Genomic DNA, 12932 nt, shown 5'->3' with positions numbered 1-12932 from the left:
CTCTCTCTCTCTCTCTCTCTCTCTCAACAACATTTCTGCCGCACATGCTCTGTAGTGTGTTATGCAGACTTACCACACCGACTGGTCACAACAGTTTCACATAACTGATCGTCCAATAACAGAAGCCAGTACGAGCAGACAACATCGCGCGCCAAATTTTAAATAATACGGACCCAGCATTACCTTTCATTAGATTTCTTTCCTGTAATTTATCTCACATAGTTCTGTGGCAGAAAATGACAACACTGCTACAATACATCCTTTCCTTAGCTCTTCTTAATTAGCATCATATTCTAGTGTTAATCTGTTACAAATCGGTATTCAAGATGGAGAGATGGCAGTTTTAGACCATGTTTGAAAAATATATATAACAACCTTAGCCTACGAATGAATAGCAAATAAAGTGTTTTTTTCCCTCCTCCCTACAACCCATCTCACGTCACCACCCAGCCTGCACGCCCGCCCTGCCATCACCACTTTTTAAAACACCATAACACCGACACGACCTAACTTTGTGTTGCGGTATGTGAGGGAATGTGTTGTGTTGGCCCCTCCTTACAACACCTACACGACATCCTCCCCTCGCCATCAACACTTTTTAAAACACCATAACACCGACACGACCCCTGCTTGGTGCGGCGGGATATATAAACTCGGAACTCTGACAACCCTAAACAAAACATAGACACTGAGACGACACTATTTACTGTTGGGGGAGATGACAGCATAAATCTTAAAAAACCTCCACCCATTTACGAATTGTTCTTGCTTCCTCCAGACGATTTCATTCAGATTAGGGGAAACCTCTTGTAGCGAAAGGTTAAAGACGGGTATAACGAACCTCTCCTTACTGAAAAACTCTCCTAAACTGAAAAAAGTCTGGAGATTACAAGAACAAAACAGAAAAGGCATCACTGTGGAGGAGTAATTTACAGCGAGAGCACCCTCGGCATAATCAATTATAATTTAATATACTCCGGTCTGGTAAAATATAGTCGGCTTTCACTTTTCTTTCTGAACCCTACTTCACTTTATCCTTAGGTGGGAAAAAAGGAGATTTGGATGATGATAATGATGGTGATGGTGACGACGATGATGATGATACTGGTGGTGGTGATGTTGATGATGATGATGATGATGATGATGATGATGATGATGATGATGATGACGATGACGATGATGATGAAAAATATCGTAAAAATGATGGCGACCTTACTTTGTGCTTCAGGATATTGAAGAAAAAAAAAAAACTGTGATGACTAAGAAGACTTTGGCTAAATGAGATGTAAATGCAAACTAATACGCTAAACCAAAGAAAAACATTTGATTCGTTAATACTCTTCAAACTGTAAGGTCGAACGAGCTTCCGTCGTGAAAATTTTTACACAAAAATAATAATACAAACGAACGACGAATGAAAAACTAAAAAAATGAAAAAATAAATAAATATAAAAAGATTTAAAAATGTGAAACGAATGAAGGATTAAGTTAAAAAAAATTGATGACTAAAATGCTAAAAAATTACGAACAAATGATGAATAAAATGCTATTATATATATATATATATAAAAAAAAAAAAAAACTGGAAGCTAAAAATAATGATGTATAAAAGACTAAAATACAACTGAATCGAACAGACCTATCTATCTATCTATCTATCTATATATATATATATATATATATATATATATAGTTACGGAACAGAGAAAGATAATGTACACTTTAAGTAAAATTACAAGTTAAAGTTTAATGCTCAAACTAACAACAAAACATTCAGGACTCATAAGGATAATGTAATGGCAAAAAACTGGTTAAATATATGGTTAACTGCAATAGCCTCTATTAACACGAAATTAGCAAGAGTAAATTTATCTAAGTCAGCCCTGTTAAAATGAAAATACACTGGGTAATGCTCAGTAAATGCAAGATAAATTATTACCGTACAGATACAAAATATTATTAATGATGACTGACATAAAGAACCCTACACGAATTACAAAAACTTCACTAGGCCTACAAATTAAACTTATGCTATACAGTACAAGAACAAAATGCAACAACTCTTATACTCAAATTACACAGCTGCTAGATGGTTGGAGACTTCCTGAGCACTCAATAATAACTACAGGGGAGGACAGAGATGTGAACAAAATGAGGAGCAGATCTAAGTGGCAATGATGCAGAGACTGAGCTCATTATATAGGGGCCAGCAGAGCTTGATACAACTTGTAAGAAGGACGCGCAAATGAAGCCATGGGGACAAAGAGCTGACAATCCCGCTCTGAACAACAGAAAGGACGACTTACTCTACTATAACGGTAGAAGGGGGGAGCTGAGGCAGAACACGCTCGTGATCAAACATGCAGCATACTGTGCGTTAAAATTACACAAAGGATGATGAAATCATAGGCTATGTAACACCTCCCCACAAAGAAAAAGAAATTTACAAAGGAAATTTCTTATTACTCTAAAACAATCTAAAGTCTAGATAAGCAATCTGCAATAACATTTTCTTTCCGCTTGACATGTTGTATGTCTAATGAATACTCCTGAAGAAGTAGACTCCATCTTGTCAATCTCTGATTTTTATCTTTAAACTTACTAAGGAATTTCAGTGGGTTATGATCGGTATAAATGACTATGGGGTCAAAACCAGAACACAAATAAAATGAAAAATGCTGTAAACCCAAAATCAAGGCCAAAAGCTCTTTCTCAATAGTTGAGTAGTTCTTTTGAGGTGGAGTGAACTTCTTACTATAATAAGATACAGGGTGTTCAATACCCTGATCATCCTCTTGCAGCAAAACAGCCCCAGCTCCTGTATCACTTGCATCAACAGCCATCTTAAAAGGCTTAGCAAAATTTGGAGTAGCGAGCACTGGCTGACTTAATAGGATAGCTTTAAGTTTGTTGAAAGAGGATTCACAGTTATCGGTCCATACAAATTCAACTCCCTTTTTCAGTAGGTCTGTAAGTGGTGATACAAGAATAGAAAAGTTAAGAACAAATCTCCTGTAATAACCTACCATTCCCAAAAATCTTTGTAGCTCTTTCCTACTTTTAGGTCTGGGAAGATCACTTATAACCTGAACCTTAGCTCCTGGCGGTGCAACATGTCCATCACCAATTACGTACCCAATGTACTGAACTTTAGCTTGACCAAACTCACGCTTTGATAAATTAGCTACAAGATTAGCCTGAACTAAACGCTCAAGAAATTTACTGACATGGCATAGGTGATCTTTCCAGTTGTCACTGAAGATTAATACATCATCAATATAAACAACACACCCTGCCAAACCCTCTGTTACAACATTCATGAGCTTCTGAAATGTGGCTGGTGCATTCTTCATATCATATGGCATTACAGAACATGCAAAAGTCTTTCCTAGTGTTACAAAACATGAGATCTCCCTAGCACGTTCAGTCATAGGTACTTGCCAGTATCCCTTTAACAAATCAAACTTACTTATGTACCTAGCCTTTCCGATCTTGTCTATGCAATCTTCCACGCGAGGGAGAGGGTAAGTGTCTGTTTTGGTTATCTGATTAACCCTTTAACCGCGGGTGTCATTCCAGAATGACATTGCAAAAACTGGACCAAACCGCGGGTGTCATTCTCAAATGTTTGTGAATATTTTGAATACCCCACGTTTTTTCCGTGTGCCAATTGTTTCAAGGGAGAGTAGCTATTAAGTTCTTTCACTCCAGCCGACCCCCACCTCCCTCCTCCCCCCCCTGGGGCCCCACCTCCAACCCCCTGGGCCCCCCACCCCACCCCGGACCAAACACGCATCAGTATCTGTCCAGCTGTGTGAGCGACAACACTGCTGATGTGGAAGTGAAGTGCAGGCAATTACAGTGCCTTTGACCTGCCTCAGTGAACACAGAGTGGGTGTTTATCGTATGTGCAGTGTTCATATATGTTTATAGTATTATTATCAGAATGAGGTTGGCATTTGGTAATGGTGTGTGAGCGAAAAATAGCGATTACAACACCGCTGATGTGGCAGTGAAGTGCGGGTAATGACAGTCCCTTTTACCTGCCTCAGTGAACACAGAGTGGATGTTTATCGTATGTGCAGTGTTCATATATGTTTATAGTATTATTATCAGAATGAGGTTGGCATTTGGTAATGGTGTATGAGCGAAGGTAATGGTGTGTGAGTGAAAAATAGTGATTTTAGATCGCTCACTTCTAATGGCACTGCCCATCCAGTGATAGTCAACGAAATCATGAAACCTACATCATTGCAAAGCCGAAGGTTAGTACTTTCTAATGGTACCTTACTTTTCGCTCTAGATTTATTCTGTGCAGAGTAACTGAAAGTGACAGTGATATACATTGATGCAACAGTGACGTGCTTTACCAATAATTGTATAATGGATAATGTAGTAATAAGGGATATTTTGCCTAGAAAAAAATGTAAATATAGGCCAGTATAATAAGTCATATTGTAATAAGAGAATCTGCGGCACTTGTGTAATTCTGCGGCACTTGTGTAATTCTGTGATGCGACAGTGACGCAATATAGTAACAAGTGCAGTGTAAATATAATGTATATTGCCCAGACTATATGTAAAATAATATTAGAAGTTAGAAATAATGAAAAGATCGCCTGAAACGTCAGTGAGCGGGTGACGCCGCAGTGAAGTGAGGCGCAGCCGCAGTGAAGAGCGGGCGCAGCCACAGTGAAGTGCCTTTTACCTACCTCAGTGAACACAGAGTGAGTGTTTATCGTATGTAGTGTTCATATATGTTTATATTACTATTATGAGAGAGTGGTTGGCATTTGGTACTGGTGTGTGGGGCGTAAAATAGTGATTTTACACCCCTCACTTCTAACGGCTCTGCCCGTCATGTGAAAGTCAACAAAGTCATGAAACCTACATCAATGGAAAGCTGAAGGTTAGTACTTTCTAATGGTACCTTATTTTTTTCTCTAGCTTTATTCTGTGCAGAGTTATTAAGGTTTAAACGTTTGTTTACATTTGGCTGAAACCCCCACGGGAGAGGACAGTCAGACCAAAACAATACCCGCGGTTAAAGGGTTAACACGTCTGTAGTCAATGCAAAGCCGCTGTGACCCACCCAGCTTAGGGACCAGAGTGACAGGAGAACACTCGCTCTGACAGGGCTCAATCATCTTGTGGTCCAACAGGTAGCCAAGCTCCTTCTGGATGAGAGGAACTTTCACTGGGTTCACACGGTAAGGAGGCAATATAATTGGCTTTGCGTCTCCAACATCGACATCATGCATCAACACAGTGGTTCTTCCTGGAGTGGCACGGAACACTTGCGGGTACTCCTGCAGTAATGCCGAAAACTCCTGCCTTTCCTCGGGAGGTAGATGAGAAAGCTTAGTCTGGAGATCATTCATGATATCAGGATTCTTCCCCAAACTATCACTCAGGCTCATACTGCATGGGAGAGCTTCACTTGCAGACTCGGGTGGAACAGCTACAGTGCAGACTGGATTATTTTCGTCCCGCCTGTGATATAACTTTAGCATGTTGATGTGACAAAGTTGCTTGTTCTCTCTACGATCTGGTGTGGCGATGACATAGTTGACATCACTGAGTTTCTTCTCCACGAAATAAGGACCACTAAACTTGGCTTGAAGAGGTTGCCCATGAACTGGTAGCAGAATCAAAACTTGATCTCCTGGCTGAAAGTGGCGTAACCTGGACTTCTTATCATACCAAGTCTTCATCTTCTCCTGAGAAGCTCCTAAATTCTCTCTCGCCAGCTGTAAAGCAGTGGACAGCCGTTCTTTGAACTTCATCACATACTCCAGCAGGTTGACGTCATCTTCGTCCGACAGCCAGCATTCCTTGAGTAGCTTAAGGGGTCCTCTTACTTCAAGGCCAAACAGTAGTTCAAAAGGTGAGAAGCCCAGTGATTCGTTTGGAGATTCTCTTGCGGCAAACACAACGAATGGAAGACCTTTATCCCAGTCTTTCTGATGTTCCAAACAGTATTTCTTGAGCATCGATTTGAGTGTTTGATGATATCTCTCCAACGCTCCTTGGGTCTGGGGATGGTAAGTTGAAGACGTGATCTGGGTGATGCCCAACTCTTTCAGAGACTGCTTGAAAACATTTGACATGAAATTACTTCCCCGGTCTGACTGTACCTCCTTGGGCAGACCAAACTTTGTGAAGAACCCTAGCATTTCCTTAACCACGTTCTTTGCTGAGATATTTCTAAGTGGAATGGCTTCAGGATAACGAGTAGCCATATCAATCAGGGTCAACACATAAGAAAATCCTGAAGAAGTCTTAGGAAGAGGGCCCACAATATCCACCAACACACGGGTGAAAGGCGCCTCAAAAGGAATGGGAACTAGAGGTGCAACCTTTTCGGTCTGATTACACTTCCCCACAACTTGACAGGTGTGACAAGACTTACAATACCAGGAAACATCCCTGAAGATACCTGGCCAGTAGAAGTGTTTCAAAATGCGTGCCACAGTCTTCCTCACTCCAAGGTGTCCTGCCAAACTGGAATCATGAGCCACTCTAATGATATCCTGCCTACAAACACGAGGGATGACAACTTGATGTACAACCTCCCATTCACAGTCGGCTGATACTGTTGGGGGTCTCCACTTCCTCATAAGTACTCCTGATTTTATATAATAACAAGTAGAAGCACCAGCTGACTCTTCCTCACTGCAAGCAGAGTTAGCTAGACCTTTCAACTCAGGGTCAGCAACCTGCAACTCAACCAACTCTTGACGAGACAAATTATCAACACTACGGGGTACTGCCTCATCTGGTGAGTGGTCCAAATTAGCAAGAAAAGTGTCAGTTAGGATAACATCATCATCATCATTATCCTCTAAATCACCAGTAACTTTAGACTTAGCCCTAGTGACAGCACATGCAGGGAACACATCAGGGACACCACAATCCTGGGACGCAGCCACTGGCTCACTAGACAACTGAGGAGCTGGACACACTTGACTTCCACCAATATCATTTCCAAGTAAGAAAGTTACACCTGACATTGGGAGTGTCTCAACCAACCCAACCATAACGGAACCATTAACAAAACCAGACTCTAAATTCACTCTGCACAGAGGGACAGAGAAGTAATTATTCCCTACACCTTGTAAGATTACAGTTTCATCAGAGGAATTAACATTAGAGCCTAGAACACTGGTCGGCATAAGGGATTGGCAAGCACCTGTATCACGATATATTTTAACTGATTTCCTGTCATTACTGTCCAGAGGACTGACAAAACCATCAGACAGGAAATTAGCACATGAACTCTTGAGAGTGTCACCCACGTTACTGCTCAAAAGAGGAGCTCCATCATGAGAATTTAAGTTACCCCTCAAAGCAGGTTCAGTTAACTCAGTTAAAGAATTCTGGGAACTCTCAAGGGTGGACACTAGACCAATTGACTGAATATTTAAAGACTCCTTTTTGTTCACATCACGCTGTCTCCTGAAACATTTCTCCGTAGTATGACCATGCTTACTACAATAAGTACATTTACTTTTCTGAAATCTAGAAGTGAAGCTGGTATTTACTTCCTGAGAAACATCATCTTTATTCTCTTTCCTGTTACCTGTACTCTGAGTAGAGGCAACGTACTTACTCTCAGCTTTCCCTTTTTCTCTAGAATATCTCTTGTGAGTGAGAACATATTCATCAGCTAAAACTGCAGCATCAGACAAATTATCTATTCTTTTCTCATCAAGATATAGGCTTACATCTTTACTAATACACCTTTTGAAATCCTCCAGCAAAATCATCTGCTTAAATTTACCAAAATCAGAATCCACATTCTTAGAATTTAACCACTGCTCTAACAGATCTTCTTTGATTTTTGCATACTCAACATGGGATTGCTTATCTTGCTTATAAGTTGTCCTAAATTTTACTCTATAAGCTTCAGGAACAAGCTCATAGGCCTTAAGAATCAAGCTCTTAACTACATCATAATTATCAGATTGATCCTGAGGCAAAGATGCGTAAGTTACTTGAGCTTTACCGGTGAGAACAGTTTGAAGGAGTACTGGCCAATACTTTTTGGGCCAATTAAAACCTGTAGCTACCCTCTCAAACAACTGAAAATACTTAGTTAAATCAGATTCATTAAAAGGAGGGACAAGTTTAACATTTTTAGCCACATCAAAATCATCAGAGCTAGATGATCCAGTTCCACATTGTTTCATGCGATACTCATGGTCTGCCTGAATCCTAGCAATTTCAACTTGTGCCTCAGCCTCCCTAGCACGGGCCTCCTGCAGGGCTAGCTGTAACTTAGCTAATTCAATCTGCGTTTGCTCATTTGGAGGAGTTACATTAAACAAGCTTTCATTAATCATGTCAACAATCTGATCTTTAGAATGATGAGAGGGAACAACAATTCCCAATTGTTGAGCAACAAGCTTAAGTTCATTCTTTGTTCTGTTTTCTACATCACACACTGTTTGCACATTTGACAAAAAATCTTTGGCTTCATCAAGCGTAGTAATAGTAGACATCATGAATAAGTAACAGTCACAAAATATCAAGCAATATCCTTATGATAATATCCTGAATATCCTGATATGAGGTCGCCAAATTTATGTTACGGAACAGAGAAAGATAATGTACACTTTAAATGAGAATACTAAGAGTCACTAATGTCCCGTAAAGTTCCAGGTTCAAAACAAAAGAGTTAAGTAAAATTACAAGTTAAAGTTTAATGCTCAAACTAACAACAAAACATTCAGGACTCATAAGGATAATGTAATGGCAAAAAACTGGTTAAATATATGGTTAACTGCAATAGCCTCTATTAACACGAAATTAGCAAGAGTAAATTTATCTAAGTCAGCCCTGTTAAAATGAAAATACACTGGGTAATGCTCAGTAAATGCAAGATAAATTATTACAGATACAAAATATTATTAATGATGACTGACATAAAGAACCCTACATGAATTACAAAAACTTCACTAGGCCTACAAATTAAACTTATGCTATACAGTACAAGAACAAAATGCAACAACACTTATACTCAAATTACACACCTGCTAGATGGTTGGAGACTTCCTGAGCACTCAATAATAACTGTACAGGGGAGGACAGAGATGTGAACAAAATGAGGAGCAGATCTAAGTGGCAATGATGCAGAGACTGAGCTCATTATATAGGGGCCAGCAGAGCTTGATACAACTTGTAAGAAGGACGCGCAAATGAAGCCATGGGGACAAAGAGCTGACAATCCCGCTCTGAACAACAGAAAGGACGACTTACTCTACTATAACGGTAGAAGGGGGGGACTGAGGCAGAACACGCTCGTGATCAAACATGCAGCATACTGTGCGTTAAAATTACACAAAGGATGATGAAATCATAGGCTATGTAACAATATATATATACATATATATATATATATATATATATATTTATATTTATATATATATATATATATATATATATATATATATAAAATAAATAAATAAACAACAGACAGCTTACCCCCCAAAATGCAACACCCTTTCAAGACTCTCGACACAAGACAGGAAAGTTTGCAATATAATCCTGGAACTGACAATATTGGGTAAAGTATTGGAGGGACGGAGGAGGCAAGGGGTGGAGGCAGGAGGTGAGAGAGTGGTGCAGCAACGGTGGTGGTGGTGGCGGCCAGGGAGAGAAGGGCTAAGGGAGGGGGATTGTAGGAAGCATGACTGATAATTAAAGCACCCAAACCTTTCCCCAGACTAAGATCAACAGTTGGATTTACTGTCAATGTCCTTATTTCAGTTCTAAGTGCGAATGGGCAGGGTGTTAGTAGGAGAATTAGGTTTATAAATGGGGTCAAAATGCAAGTCAAAATGTTACAGCCAAGATACGATTGGTTGGGGATGGAGGAGGTAGGAGAGTAAGCCTGTAAATGAGTTAAAATATGGATCAAGATGATAGATTAAGATTGCTGCCTATCGACTGCGCAGGGTTCAGTGAGGAAGATAAATGAAAGTCTGTTAAGTCCCAATCTACCCCTAAAATACGACAGGCAAGAGTCGAATTGACATCCAGATCCCTAATCGTGCTGGTGGTTGAACAGTGCCATGGGAGAAACAAACTCGGTGTTATTGTAGTCAGGGAAGGGTGGGATGCAAGGAAGGAGGTAGTGAAGGGAGAAGGAGGGGATGAAGGGGGAAAAGAGGGGGTGAGGGGAGACGGAGGAGGTAAGGGGAGAAGGGGGGAAATGAGGAGGGAAGCAGGCTTGTAAATAGGTAACTATTTGGATCAACGAGGTGATTATCCAGTAAACTGGCAAGAATATGATTTTTATGCTAAGACAGTCTATAATGTGGGGGAAGTGGTGGTCAGGTGACTGGAGAAGTGGTCTGTTGTCTGAATGAATGCGAGTTCGATCCCAGACTGAGGCAGAAAGCAGTTTGGTGGTGTGGATGCCGTTAGAATGGACTTGACCGATCTTTCACAGGACCCGCCGACATGTCATAAGAACAAACCCCGCTAATATCATCATACCTGTCCTAAATGAAACAGCCCTTGCAAGTATTCATTACGGTGGACATTAGCACCGAAGTGGTGGCATGTGAAGGTGTGTGGCACGAATGAGGACTGCTGGACTTAGGAAAACGAAGTATCAAGTCCATGCCCACAATAGAACACGTATATATTAAAAAAAAAAATCACAGAAAGTCAGGGCTGCTTCAATTCTGTCCAAGCGATCTGCACTGAGCTGGAAGGAGGAGTTTTGAATTGTGGGTCATGTAGGTCAATGGTGCCATGACTTAGGAAACAATGGAAGAACCACAAAAAGAAATATGGGAAAAGAAAAGAAAAAAGTAGCCTCGCTTCAGTGTTACTTCCAATATCTATCTATGCGAGGCGACATTAATAGAAAGAGGCAGCTCTGGATTTGAGTAAGAGTTACTGTGACCTGAACAAGTACGTGGGTCATTGAAGGTGCTGAGAAAGTGTGCTGAGTTAGTGTTATCTACTTGCGGTGATAAACATTACTGTGTGTGTGTGTGTGTGTGTGTGTGTGTGTGTGTGTGTGTGTGTGTGTGTGAGAGAGAGAGAGAGAGAGAGAGAGAGAGAGACGACCCCTCTGCTTGGTGCCATCACGCCCCCTCCTCCCCCATCCCTTGGCCGTAAGTGAGGTGTGCACAATCTCCAACATCGGCTCCGGCACTTCACCTCAGGCACGCCCATTATCTCACACGTAAAAATGCAACGTAACTTAAAAATCGGGGTCTTGCCTCACGCCGCGTCACTCCGCCATAATACGCCATAAAACACTGCCACTGCTTCCGGTGCGCCGCCAACTGCGATCAGACCTTTGCCCCCCCCCCCCAACCGGTTGTCCTGAGTTAGAGAGAGAGAGAGAGAGAGAGAGAGAGAGAGGCCTTTTTCCTTTTTTCTTCTATTTTTTTGTATCGTTTTTGGCGACAATGGGCATATACTTGATAGCCCGTTCCCTAACAAGCAGAAGTCTTCGCGTTACTATAACGTTATGGCACTAATACCCACCGTCCATTCTGAATAAATACTGGGCCTGTCTCGTACAGAACTGATGTGGTATTCGAGAGGCTATTTTTTTGACACACTGATTTTTTTTATCCTTGTCTTTAGGTAATAGCGTTGTTAGTTAAAAACCTTCCTTATAAGAAATAGCCACGAAAGGACCAATGCTGTTTGCTTTCGTTTGCATCCTTTGTACTCCTCTGCAACCTCTCATTCCTTCCCCTGTCTCCTGTTCTCTTACTGTACCCTATTCCTGTCTCCTATCCCTTCACCTTTTCTCCTGGCTCCTATGACCCCTCCTCTTCCCTAACTACGAGCAACAACTGGAGAACTCGGCCCAGCAAGAACTCGGCACTTCGTCTGGCCTGGCCGGAACTATTGGCTGGTAATTCAACTTCAGTGACAAAAATAACATTCTCTCGCCTAACTTGTGCAGTGAGCTGGGGAGAGAGGGAAAGTGAAGGAAGGAGTAGGAGGAGGGACGTGGAAGACCTAGAGTGGGAGGGGGAGTGCTGGGGAAGACGGGGGGAGAGAGGAAGAGTGTGGAGGACAGAGAGGAGGGAAGGAGTGGGATTGTGAGGAGAAGGGCGTGTGCTACGTATGGGAGGGAGGGGAGATTCAGGAACGTCCGCCGAATTCTGCAAATGGGCGAAACTGTAACGAGGGCATCTGAAATTGAAAGGAATGATGCAAAATTCTGATGCATCATAGTCCATAAATTCTTCTGATGGTGTTAGCAAGGGAGAGAAATGAAAGTAGAGCTCAGCAAAATGAAGAGTGATGAAATGTTGAAGCGGCGAATCAGTGAATAACCCCTTCTCTTGACGATTTTTGAGGCGTTAAATACAGACCATAAACCAATACACTACAATGGAACTACCTCACAGCTGATAATAATCGGATGGTGGTATACGTTGCTTAATTCAACTTGGTCTACAACTGCCGTCTCTCCACCTAGAATGTTGAGTTATAACAATATTTTAACACTAGAATATGATGCTCGTCACGAAGAAGCGCTGTGGAAAGGTTGCATATACAAGAGTAGTACCGTCTTTTTTCTGCCACTGTGCTACGTGAAATAAGCTGGACCAAGTTAATGTGAATGAACTATAGTAATAAACACACACACACACACACACACACACACAAATCACTGGCGTCAGAGGAATAACAGCAGTAATTAAATGAAAGTGTCAGTAAAAGAGATGGCGCTGACTCGACAACCCCCAGCCCAACACCTCCTCACATCACCTCGTCTGGTAATGGTGGCAAACTCATCCCGGCTGGCGCACAAGTTACCGTGGATCAAGTTCGCTGGGACGACGCAAGCCTCCTCTGTGACCTTGTTAGCAGTGCCACCTTGACCTGACCTGACTTTCAACTTTACCTTACCTTGATCTTGACCCTGACCTGACCTTCATCTTACC

This window comes from Coenobita brevimanus, chromosome 70, assembly GCF_032717465.1.
Source record: "Coenobita brevimanus isolate Jiangsu-jjx chromosome 70, ASM3271746v2, whole genome shotgun sequence".
Taxonomy (NCBI): domain Eukaryota; kingdom Metazoa; phylum Arthropoda; class Malacostraca; order Decapoda; family Coenobitidae; genus Coenobita; species Coenobita brevimanus.
The sequence above is the reverse complement of the archived record's forward strand: the minus strand, read 5'-3'. Positions refer to the sequence as shown.